Source organism: Sapajus apella, unplaced genomic scaffold, assembly GCF_009761245.1.
Source record: "Sapajus apella isolate SASKATOON/1434 unplaced genomic scaffold, GSC_monkey_1.0 scaffold40, whole genome shotgun sequence".
Classification (NCBI taxonomy): Eukaryota; Metazoa; Chordata; class Mammalia; order Primates; family Cebidae; genus Sapajus; species Sapajus apella.
Window position 1 is genome coordinate 3,364,115 of NW_022436980.1, and position 12,736 is coordinate 3,376,850.

Genomic DNA, 12,736 nt, shown 5'->3' on the forward strand with positions numbered 1-12,736 from the left:
AGCTATTTCATAAACGGTTAAGGAAGCCAATACTTAAGCAGTCAAGTGTACTTTGATTATTCTTTCATTGTCTAAATAGCTAAGCTCTACTAGAAATATTAGATAGACAGGAAAGTAGCATACATCTTTTTAAATTATCAAAGTATCTTTTATACATACAGATATGAGGGGCATACTGACATTGGGAAGGTGGGAGGGGGGCTTGAGAGCTCACATGCTGCTCTGTGTAAGTGTTCCTATGACAAATTTTAGTACAGTTGCAACAGAATATAGAGTGAGAAGGTAAAAACTCATGATATTGTCTGTTGGAGCTATTTATCTCTGGCACACGATGAACATTTGGACAATTTTTTTTTTTTTTTTGAGACAGAGTCTCACTCTGTCACCAGGCACCAGGCTAGAGTGCAGTGGTGTATTCTTGGCTCACTGCAACCTCCGCCTCCCGGGTTCAGGCAATTCTCCTGCCTCAGCCTCCCGAGTAGCTGGGACTATAGGCACATGCCACCATGCCCAGCTAATTTTTGTATTTTTAGTAGAGACGGGGCTTCACCATGTTGGCCAGGATGGTCTTGATCTCTTGACCTCATGATCTACCTGCGTCAGCCTCCCAAAGTGCTAGGATTACAGGCTTGAGCCACCATGCCTGGCCTGGACAATTTGTTTTTAACAGCTCTGGGCACCATGTCAGACACTTCTTTTGCATGCTTGAGGATTTGGTCTCCATTTGCTCTTGCAGAACTTTACAGTGAGGCCTGGTACAGGAGATGTTATTAAGTGTGGAACCACGGATAATCTACACTTGCTTTTCCTCTGGGATTTTTTAGGCTCAATTTTTCTGGCTCTCTGCACTTGTGGATGAACATGCCTCTAACACAAACCTGATTGTAAGTAGCATTGCCTGTCAGTCAGGAGTTGGCTGGGCACACGGGAAAGTTGAAAAGAGGATGTACCAGGCTTTCTTCAGCTCTCCCTACCAAGGCAGTACATGCAGCTAGAATCAGGTTCATTAATACCAATGAGAAATATTGGGTTTAGTCTATTTTTCAATTCACTTAGCTTTCTTTTAAAAAAAAATTAAGAGGTTTATCTTTGTGACAGGGTGTGTCTGTCATGATTAATCAGATATATTGAATGGGCAAATGGTTTAATAGTTACTGCAATTTGTCACATCAGACATGGCTTATCATGCATTATTAATACTTAAATATAAAATTAGTTAAACTGGGTCTGGCTTCTGTTCAAGAGAGTTATGTGTTAGCAGTAGCAAGTGTGAAAGAATGCTCAAAGGGATGGTTTAACCAATCTTGCCATATCCTTTCCATTTTAGTATCAGGATGTCCTCATAGGATAATTAAGTTGAGGAAATCTTTATTCATCAGGAGGGCAAACAGCCATCCACTTGAGAGGCAAATGTTTCAGACTTCATTAACATGGAGACCCAACAGGTCATATAATCTAGAAAGATGTAGTTCTTTTTTTTTCCAAAGCAAAATGAAAGTTCAGAGATATATTTATTTTATTTATTTATTTTAAATGTGTCAATGGGACCACGCTTTTTTGAGATTTGGGTAGAATCCTTCCTTGCCCCTTTCTCCCCTCCTTCTTTGATTTTTATATATTTTTTAATTTTTTGTATTGTACTTTAGGTTCTGGGGTACATGTGCAGATCATGCAGGATTGTTGCATAGGTACACACATGGCAATGTGGTTTGCTGCCTCCATCCCCCCATCACCAACATCTGGCATTTCTCCTCATGTTATGCCTCCCTGACCTCCCCATCACCCTCCAATGTTCCTCCCTTGGCCCCCCCAACAGACCCCAGTGTGTGACGCTCCCCTCCCTGTGTCCATGTGTTCTCATTGTTCAACACCCGCCTATGAGTGAGAACATGAGGTGTTTGATTTTCTGTTCTTGTATCAGTTTGCTGAGAATGATGGTTTTCAGATTCATCCATATCCCTACAAAGGACATGAACTCATTGTTTTTTATATGGCTGCATAGTATTTCATGGTGTATATGTGCCACATTTTCCTTGTCCAGTCTATCATCGATGGGCATTTGGGTTGGTTCCAGGTCTTTGCTATTGTAAGCAGTGCCTCTATGAACATACATGTGCATGTGTCTTTATAAGAGAATGATTTACAATCCTTTGAGTATACACCCAGTAATGGGATTGCTGGGTCAAATGGAATTTCTATTTCTAGGTGTTTGAGGAATCTCCACACTGTCTTCCACAATATATTTATTTTTAATGCATTTTATTTGCAAACGCTAACAACATATATTTATCTTGGCACTTGTACTCTTTTTCTAAATTCAATAAACATACAGTTATATCTTTAAACATAGAGAACAAACTTCGATAGCTGCTTTAGAGCTAGATATAAAACAAATAGGAGTCCTGCTCATGTCTACATGTTATTGTCTACATGTTAGTGTCTACAAAATAGCAATGGTTTTCTTTGAGGAGTATATGGAGATCAGGTCTTTTCTGTTTCTCCTCAGTCAAGAAAGGGCTTCAGTCTTGTATGTTTATCATTAACACCCATTTGGCTGATTCCTCAGGTGTTTATTCCAATGAAAGAAAAGCTTATGTCAAGATAATACTAACTTAATTGAGGCAATAGTTGCTGCCTCATATTTGTAAGTCAAATATGACCTCCTATTCCAACTGCTTACTTCAATCCATTCTAAAGAGATGGCCATTTCTATCTAAGAAGGATCCTAGTGATCAGTCAGTCCAATAATCACTTAGAATTTAACTTGCAAACTCCAACCCATTTTAAGAAGACCAGTTTTATACTTTTCATATCTCTTGAAAACTGAATTCTTACATATATTGTCATGAACAATTATGTAAGTTGTATTCTTACATAATTATTTGGCAAAATCAGTTTCTAAGATATTCATTAGTATGTGTTCATGACTATTTTTTCCCCTTCAATTCGTATTGAAAACTCATTATACAATTAGAGTCCTACTAGGTACAGTGAGATATTTAGAATTCTCAGATGAGAGCCAGGTCTGTGGAGAGATCACAATATACTTGAAAAGATTAAAATATCTGGATGGAATAAACTTATAGTTTGGGACATGTTCATACTATGTTCTTTAGAAATTTGGAGGAGATGGGCAAAGGCTGAGAATGTTGGCTAAGCCCTTGTGAAAGAGTTTGAATTTGAGCTTGGACAGGAGGAGGATGGCTGGGATTTAGATGGATGAAGGGTCAAGAAGGAGAATACTAAGTAAGAAGAACAATATGATGAAAGGCTTTTGGTTATAAGTATGGTATATGTTGCACAACATGAGACTATTAGCTTGATTTGTTTAGAAGGAAATGGCCTTAGGTAGATAGGATTAGGTCAGATGACAGAAGACTTTTAAAAAGTGTAGACAGAGTTAGATTTTATATACCAATTGATTTGGAACCCCTCAAAATTCTGTTTGCTTCCAGAAAGTTGGCATGCTGCAAGTAGGTATTCACCCAGCAGCAGTCTAATAAGTCAATTTTGAGGTATAAGCTGATGTTTGTATCCACTTGACTCGTGGATTCTAGGCTTAACAGCCTGAAATATTCCTTTTTAAAGTACCTCTCTTATATACAGCAGCCACTAACATGGTTAAGAACTTCTTATATTCTGTGAAAAAGATGTAGAATCATGATAGGTTAGTACAAGCAATAATCACTGAGTATTTGCAAATCTATCAGGAGGAAAACAATATTTTTTATCTGAATCTTTTCAAAATTTATCTCTGAAACTCCAAAAAGTCATATAGTTATGCCATCCTGTCAATAAAGCATACAAAACCTTGGCCATAATGTTTTTACATCATTACTACTGATTGGACTTGCCTCATAGACCTGATGCATTCTTTATGAATTAGCATAAGCAAAAGTGAAATATCTCTCTGGAAGTTACGTCAGCAAAATACATTTGCTATTTAATATGGTAAATTTTATGTCAGTTAGAAAGCAACTGGATTATCTTCTTTATAATATATTCTCAATGTACTTCACTTTGCTTGTAGTGATGATATAAAAATAGTGTCTATAGCAAACATATTCATATTTTCAAGTGGTATTTCTAAGCCTTTGATACATGCAGTCAGTCAATCCTTCTTTTATAACTTGTATACAAATTCACATTCAGCCTTCTTCATGTGATATTTTCATGGCTAGAATTCTACCTCTCATAAATGGTGGTACCTTTCCCAATGAGATTCTGTTTTCTATAGAAGAATTACTTTCAATAAGAATTATTTTTTATTTAATCAGAAGCCGATATAATTTCAGATTAAATTCCCAAGGCAAAATAGTTTAGTCAGCCCAGCTAATATTAGTAGGGTTATTTTAATCCCATTGAAACTTTTCAGTGATGTGAAGCATTCATTTCATTTAGTGGCTATCCCATTGCTATAGCTCAGTTTCAAAAGAATTGCTTAAATTAATAGTAGGACCATAGAGAGTTAGAAGCAGCATTAGGCTTCATTTCTTTTAGGGTTCTCTGACAGGTGGGGAGCACCACAAAATGTTTGATGTGCATTTTATTTATTTCTGTTGAAGCATGTAAGTATTTTTAGGATAGATGTAATGATGTGACCAGTTTACCTCTGTCCTGAACACTTCCTGCTACATTTACCTAGCTGTTTCACACCTTGGTGTCACCTTCTGGAAGTATTTCTGTCTGTATCTCTGTATAGATTTTCCTCCGTGTGTAAGTGATTAAAAAATTTTTGGGCTAAAAGTGGGTGAAAGATCTCCAAAGTAATTTCTGAAGTTTAAAAATATGGAGACTCTTCTTGGATCAGAAAATAACTAGGATGGCAATTTAACATACTTTTCACTAAACTAGATTTACTTGGTATTTTCTGTGTGCATAATTCATTGCCATCCATTGCCAATTTATATAGAGAGAAAACTTCAGAAAGTGGAATTTTATTAACATTGCACCTGTGATCTAAATTTAAGCAAGATCTTGAGGAGGATGCAAAATGTTTGAATGAATCATTTCTTTTTGTTATTTAAAAAACGTTACTATTTATAAGACCTCAATACTACCTGGAATTTCTTTAAGTGAAAAATTCTACTCACCTGTAATCACACCTGGATGTACTGGATGGAATGCTCTGAGGGATTCCTGAGCTGCCTGGCACTTGTTTGGCTTGTGTGTTTGGACTTACGTCCATTAAGATGGGATGCTTCTGATACTTGAAATGCCTTCAAAGAACTAAACCTTTTGCAGTGTGCCTAGGACTTGTTTATCCTCTGAGCTTTATTTTTGAGAAACTCTAATTCATTTTCAAGGAGAAGTGTCAAAGGATTGGGTTTGTGTGTGTGATTGTAGCTAGTTCACTCCAGAAGCACAGGCACGGACTAGCAGAGAGGAACAGAGATGGCCTGAGCAACAGGAAAGACTAGTTTTCAGTCCTAGTCATACAATGTCTTCAGAAAAATGGGCATAGGATTCTGCTCTCCACTATTCATTCTGACCACCAGATACTGTTCTTACTTCCCACACCAGTAAATCATTTGAATGCAAAAGAAAAAGAAAAAAAAAATTGCTCCTAGTGCTAAGAAAAGTGAGATGGCAAGAAGACAATGAGGCGTTGGGAAAGACATTGGTTCCAGAAATTGGATTCTAGGCATGTAGTGCCAGAATGGAGGACTTTTATTTAATTTTATAGAAAAATGTTCGGGTTATTTTACACTGAGATGTGAAATCTCATTTGCAGCTAAGCCCCGGAGGGAGTGAAAGGAACTAGGAGAGCTCATAAAGACAAACGTAATAGGATTAATAAGAAAAAGGCCGAAGACATAAGCCTTTATTGTAGGAACTCGGCGCTAAATTTTAGCATTGATGAAGGGTGAAATGTCGATACTTATCCAAACAGTTGTGCCTCAGGGTACAAAAACTAAAGGATGATGCCTTCATAGACTCATGCTCCTTGGGTAGGTTATATGCTCTTCTCAAATAAGGAGCCACTCTGATAGAACAAGGAGAAACCATCACTGTGTGGCAGCAATTCCTGAACCCTCATTCACATAAATAATTCTCAGAATGTATTTTATATTATTAAAGCAAAGTTTAGGGTTGAACAATAATGCAATGAATTAAGGATTGGAAAATCATTTGATAATCAAGGGCCTGAATGTTAAATTATTTGTTTATGTATTTACACCTCGAATAATACCAAATAGGCTTCTTAGAGAGTCAATTCATATGAGAGTTCCAAGTCACTCATGAACATGATTAGGATATAAGGTGGTAATCAAATTGCTCCATAGTTGCTTCGTTTTTTTCTTTTATAAAGGTTGATTGCCACAAAATAATTTAGGCTAAAAATGTGTCTGCTGAGGCCATTTAAGTAACTGTATCAAAGGAACATCATCGAGTTATTTCAACTGCACACTGGTGCCTATTGTCAGGGTAGAATTTGCAGCACCTGTTTTGTAACTAGATAATGATGTTGACTTTAGGCCAAAAGAAAATGAAGCCCTTTGGGGGTAATTTTAATCCCCAAAGGGCTTCATTCATTTTTCTAATTTATGGTGCTGAACTGATTGTTTTTCAGCATTATTTTCCTTATAAGTGTATTTTTAAAGTATTGTTTTTAATACAATATTAATGCTAATAAATTGACAGAAGCATAGCTATCAGGCGAAATAGTCTGAGCATTGTATACACGATCATCATACAACCATGGTTTAGAAATGGTGCTGAAGAGTCCTCTCATGCCCAACACTCTTGGTGCACTCATTGACACTTTTAGGTTTCGTATTTATCATAATGGATATATACTATAATTACAGAAATATAAACTATATGAGGATATATATAAATTCTAGAACATGGAAATGTACACTTTGGTTTAAGGCAGCAACATATGTAGGAAGCTTTTTTAGTTTACATATTTTATATTTACATATTACATATTTTTTAATTTACATATCTTTAAATGTAAACATTTAGAAGTTTGTTTTTGACAGTCTGATAAAAATATCCATTCCTCCCTATGCATAAGTAACACCAATATACTCTCCTCCTTTTATGAGGTTATCTTCATGAGGTGGTAGGTTGGCCAAATCTTTTCTCCCTGTTTAATTCAACAATGTATTTCTGACCAAGAAACTTATACATAAATATAATACCTTCTTTTAATGTATAACAGATTTCTTCAAATAGCAGTACCTGGTCCTGACATATCTATTAACAAGATAATTTTGCAAAGATGATACAGATTTTAATTTAGTTAATAGGAGTTCCTATTTGTAAGTCTCCACGGTATACAATAGAGTTCCTTTTGAGAAAGGTGGGCACTTAGTCTTTTAAATCAATTTAAAGGAGTTTGTTTAAGAAGATACTACCCTGATGGGTCACGTTTCTCAAGTCTCTATTTATTGTGACTATCACTGGGATCATGGCTATTTTTGTTTTCATCACCATTATCACGTCCCTGTCTTCACGTTGTAGAGCTCCTGATTTAAAATGTCCCTCATGTACATAACCAAATATATTAGGACCAAAATATTCAGTTTGACTGTTTCTTGTGAAGCTGTTTGGCTTCACATGCAGATGCTGGATCCAATATTTTGAGCATCCACCATGTGCTGGGTTCTAAATGAATCCCAGCCAATGTGAAGTACTGAATGTTCTAGCCTCATCATGTTAACACACGTCGCTTATAGCCTTAATTTTACAACTCTACTTACTGCCTTATACTTCTTGAAGATATGAAAATGAGATATGACCAAAATTTGTCCATTTTTATTTGAGTGGGTCATCAGTAGAGGCATGCAAATGACAAGGTCCTGTAAACACCAGCTACACTGGTGCCTGGGCTGCCTTAATGAGCCAATTGGAATAACTACATCCAATTCAAATGGGGACACAGGGATGAGGGCTAGACTCTTGCCAAATCATGTTACTCCCAGCTATCCAATTTTGTTGCATTTTTATTTGTACTTCCCCTTCCACACTTGACACTGATTACTCAGTGCATTTCTCCTGGAAATGCTTTTCCTCTGTCCCTTTATGAGTAAAACAAAACAAAAAAAATCCTTTGATCTTTTCCTTTTCTCAATACTTCAGGACTTGCATTAACAGTTCTAGGGAGAGAATGGCTCTTTTCTTATTTGTGTAAAGGACTCATTGAGAAATGGATGATAGACCTGGTGACAAGCAAGAGAAAATGCAATTGGGTGCCTGAAGGAAGGAGGGAATATCTACCCTCATCTATCACCACTGATTAGCTACAGTGTGAGAGAGGCAGAGACAGAGAGAGAGAGAGAGAGATCAGAAATAACAAATGGATTCTGGAGAGAGGCTCGGCTTCGCTGCCTGTTTTTTCTGGCTTATCAATCATCTCCGGTGTGGCTGATAGGTGGTTCTGTCACTCCTACCTCCATCCCACCCACCAGAAAATCTGTAACTGTGACAGGCATTCCCCTGTCCAGTCCTTTCAGTAGCAATAGTAGATTCAGCTCCTGCACAAAATGTCTGAGAATCGGTGTCTTATTGTCTGATGTTTCTATTCTGATTTACCTTAGAAGCGTGTGTTAATGTGATTCCCATCCATTTGCTCAGGCTGTGGCCTTGCCAGTACCTCCTTGGGGTGGATGTTGGCAGCATGCTTGTCATGTTTATCGTGCAAGCACAGTGATAGGCCGACATTACATAAAACATTTATAGGAGGTGGGGTAGGGGTTGGGAGGGTCCATAAAACTGTTGAAGCCATCCAAGTGTGAAATGGAAAGATGAAGAAAGTGTTTTCCTAAAGCCATTTATATCTGTCATCTGTTCTGAGTCTCACTTGTAATGTGTCTCCTGTTCAGTCCCTTCCTCCCACCTTTGCTCCTTAAGCTTTATCTTCCTCTGGGAAAACATATCTGGAGAGGCACAGTTGTAAAGAGAGTGGCATCTTTGTATACAACAAAAACTTTTGTAGCAAAGTGTTCTGTTGACATTGTACACTCTCCAAGGAATTTACTGGCTTGGCATTCATTTGAGCATGAACATGTGAGTGGTTACAAAATCACATGATTTGTCTTTTGAAATGTGTATGAGAGAGAACATGTGTGCTACCTGGCGATGTTTGCTGTGAAAGAAAATCACAGCACTTTATACCACTCTGTAAGCACTGTTCATTTTCTTCACCCTGATCCTTGGTTCAGTTTCCATTTTTCTCTAAATTATAGAGAACAGAAACCTTAATCTCACAGATTGATACCAGTTCTCAATCTGCACAGGCTAACTCTTGAGTGTTGATTAGCTGTTTGTGTATTTTGCATTTGTCCTTACCGAAAATTTTTCCTACTCAAGACTCGGATGAGCTTCAGTGAAGAGGAAGGAGAGGTACTGACACTCTGTGCTTCTATCAGTCAGACAGCGACTCATAGGATTTCCACTTATTTTGTTTTGATCCTTGCAGGACCAGTGTGAATTGGGCATCATTAGTTTATCTTATACATATAGAAAATGAATCCTAGACACGAACTAAAGAGACTGCAAATGGTCTCTTCCTAGTTTTACTACTGACTCTTCTGCTATACAATGATGCCTTGATTGTCTGCTATTCCCTTGGGCTCCTCAAGCATGATGTGCCCATATTAATGCTCAGCTATCCCTTTGGAAGACACTCAATGGCCCATGTCTTTGAATGCACCTTCAGGAACTTCAAATTTAACCCTCAACCTCCTCTCAGCTCAAGTAATTAAAAGATAAGACTATAAAACAGTAAGAATACAGCTTAAATGAGTAAACTAGAATATATAGAGAGAGCTGATTATTATAGATTCTTATGTCATTATTCTAATAATATTATTGCTCATATTATGAAAAATTTTGGGGGGAATATAATTATTTTATGAATCACAAAGAAAACTTATTACTTTAAAATCATCCTTTATTTTTCGATCCAAATAGTGTTACCCAAGTTGACCACTCTCGGTTTATTCAAGACTTGATTCAAAAATCACATTTTTCTCATTGTAAGAACATTCTGGAGATGAAAGTTCAGGAGTTCTAGGGTATATAGCCTGGTTCAGCCATTTACCAGTTGTGTATTCTTGTATCTTTTCGTTAATATCTCTGATTCCCAGTTTTCTCAGCTGCAAAATGGGGATAGTGATGTATAGGGTTCTATGAAAACTAAACTGTTGAACACCCAGACCACGTCCACCCTGCGAGCACAGAGCCTCACCCTCACCACTCTGCCGCCTGTCCACACCTACCATCAGCTCACCATGGATGAGGATATGGCCGCACTCATTGTGGACAACAGCTCCAGCATGTGCAAGGCCAGATTCATGGGTGACGATGCCCCCAGGCCATCTTCCCCTCCATCGTGGGGCACCCCAGGCACCAGGGCATGATTTGGGCCTGAGTCAGAGGGACTCCTATGTGGGTGACAAGGCCCAGAGCAAGATAGGGATCCTGACCCCTGAAATACCCCACTGAGCACGGCATCATCACCAACTGGGATGACATGGAGAAGATCTGGTACCACACCTTCTACCACGAGCTGCATGTGGCTCCCGAGGAGTACCCTGTGCTGCTGACCAAGGCCCTCCTGAACCCCAAGGCCAACTTAGAGAAGATGACCCAGATCATGTTTGAGACCTTCAACACACTAGCCATGTACATGGTCATCCTGGCTGTGCTATCCCTGTGCACCTCTGGCCGTACCACTGGCATCATGATGGACTCCAGTGATGGGGTCACCCACACTGTGTCCATCTACGAGGGGTATGCCCTCCCCCACGCCATCCTGCATCTGGACTTCTGGCTGGGACCTGACTGATTACCTCATGAAGATCCTCACCTAGCATGGCTGCAGCTTCACCACCATGGCAGAGTGGGAAATCCTGTGTGACATCAAGGAGAAGCTTTGCTACATCACCCTGGACTTCGAGCAGGAAATGGCCACAGCGGCCTCCAGCTCCTCCCTAGAGAAGAGCTATGATCTGCTGGATGGCCAGGTCATCACCACTGGCAATGAGCAGTTCTGCTGCCCCAAGGCATGCTTCCAGCCTTCCTTCCTGGGCATGGAATCCTGTGGCATCCATGAAACTACATTCAACTCTATCATGAAGTGTGACATGGACATCCGCAAAGACCTGTTTATCAACACAGTGCTGTCTGGTCGTACCACCATTTACCCTGGCATCGCTGACAGAGTATAGAAGGAGATCACCACCCTGGCATGCAGCACGATGAAGATCAAGATCATTGCTCCTCCCAAGAGCAAGTACACCATGTGGATCGGCAGCTCCATCCTGACATCACTGTCCATCTTCCAGCAGATGTGGATAAGGAAGCAGGAGTGCAACTAGTCTGGCCCCTCCATCGTCCACTGCAAATGCTTCTAGGTGGGCTGTGACTTAGCTGTGTTACACCCTTTCTTGACGAAACCTAACTTGTGCAGAATACAAGATGAGATTGGCATGGCTTTATTTGTTTTTTGCTTTGTTTTGTTTTGTTTTGCTTTTTTGGCTTGACTCAGGATTTTAAAAACTGAAATGGTGAAGACGACAGTAGTCCGTTGGAGGGAGCATCCCCCAAGGTTCTACAATGTGGCCTAGGACTTTGATTGGACATTATTCTTTTTTTAATAGTCATTCCAAATATCGTGAGATACGTTATTACAGGAAGTCCCTTGCCCTCCCAAAAGCCAACCCCACTTCTCTCTAAGGAGAATAACCCAGTACTCTCCCACGTCCATACAGGGGAGGTAATAGCATTGCTTTCATGTAAATTATGTAATGCAAATTTTTTTTAATTTTTGCCTTAATACTTTTTTATTTTGAAAGATATTAGCCTTTGTGGCTGCCCCATTTTTGTCCCTCAACTTGAGATGTATGAAGGCTTTTGGTCTCCCTGGGAGTGGTGGAGGCAGCCAGCACTTACCTGTACACTGATTTGAGACCAGTTGAATAAAAATGCACACACATACCAAAAAAAAAAAAGAAAATTAAAATGTTAAATTATGATTTAATATCTATTAAGCACTTAGCATAATACCTACTATATTTAGGGGTTAAGTAAAGGCATGATAGTTTATTTACTTTAAAAATATGATTTTAAGAAATCACTAAAAATTCCAAAGACTGTCTACTAAATTATTTAAATCAATATCAAAAGAGAAATGTAAAATGGTCAAATTACTTTTATAATGTTATAACACGAGCATATTATAAAGGATTATGATTTGGTTAGGGAGATACGTGCCTTGTTAATAATTCAATTCTATTATTTATAGCTGGTTAGACTCACCAAGCATATGTTGGGTGGGCAATAAAGAATGGTGCACTGAAGTTATGGTCTGTCAATACATTTAAATTAAGATTGACTAGAAAATTTGAAACATATATACAAAGAACATGAGAATGAAAAGTGTATGTAATTATTATTTACTAATGCTTTATACATTTTTTTACAGTTTTATAATCAGTGTATCCATTTTTAAATGAAAAACCCTTGAAGACAAGTAACATTTATTTCTATGCACGGTGTCTTGCATGGAACACACTGTGGCTATATTTGAATAAGTCTTCTATTCTAGCCACTCCTCTGAATCAATGTCTTTCTATGGTTATCTTTAAAGATGTCTGGATATATTAATCCTTTCAACAACCACACTAGATTAATGGACAAGTAATTATTTTTTTTTTTTTTTTTGAGACAGAGTTTCCCTCTTGTTACCCAGGCTGGAGTGCAATGGCGCGATCTCGGCTCA

General features: G+C 38.4%; 1 pseudogene across 1 annotated transcript; it reads left to right on the forward strand.

Moving 5' to 3' along the window:
• The first annotated feature begins 2,221 nt into the window (after positions 1-2,221).
• Positions 2,222-11,947, forward strand: LOC116565579 (annotated as a pseudogene). The gene has a single exon (XR_004275513.1). The product of XR_004275513.1 is annotated as an actin, cytoplasmic 1-like (transcript).
• Positions 11,948-12,736: the final 789 nt, after the last annotated feature.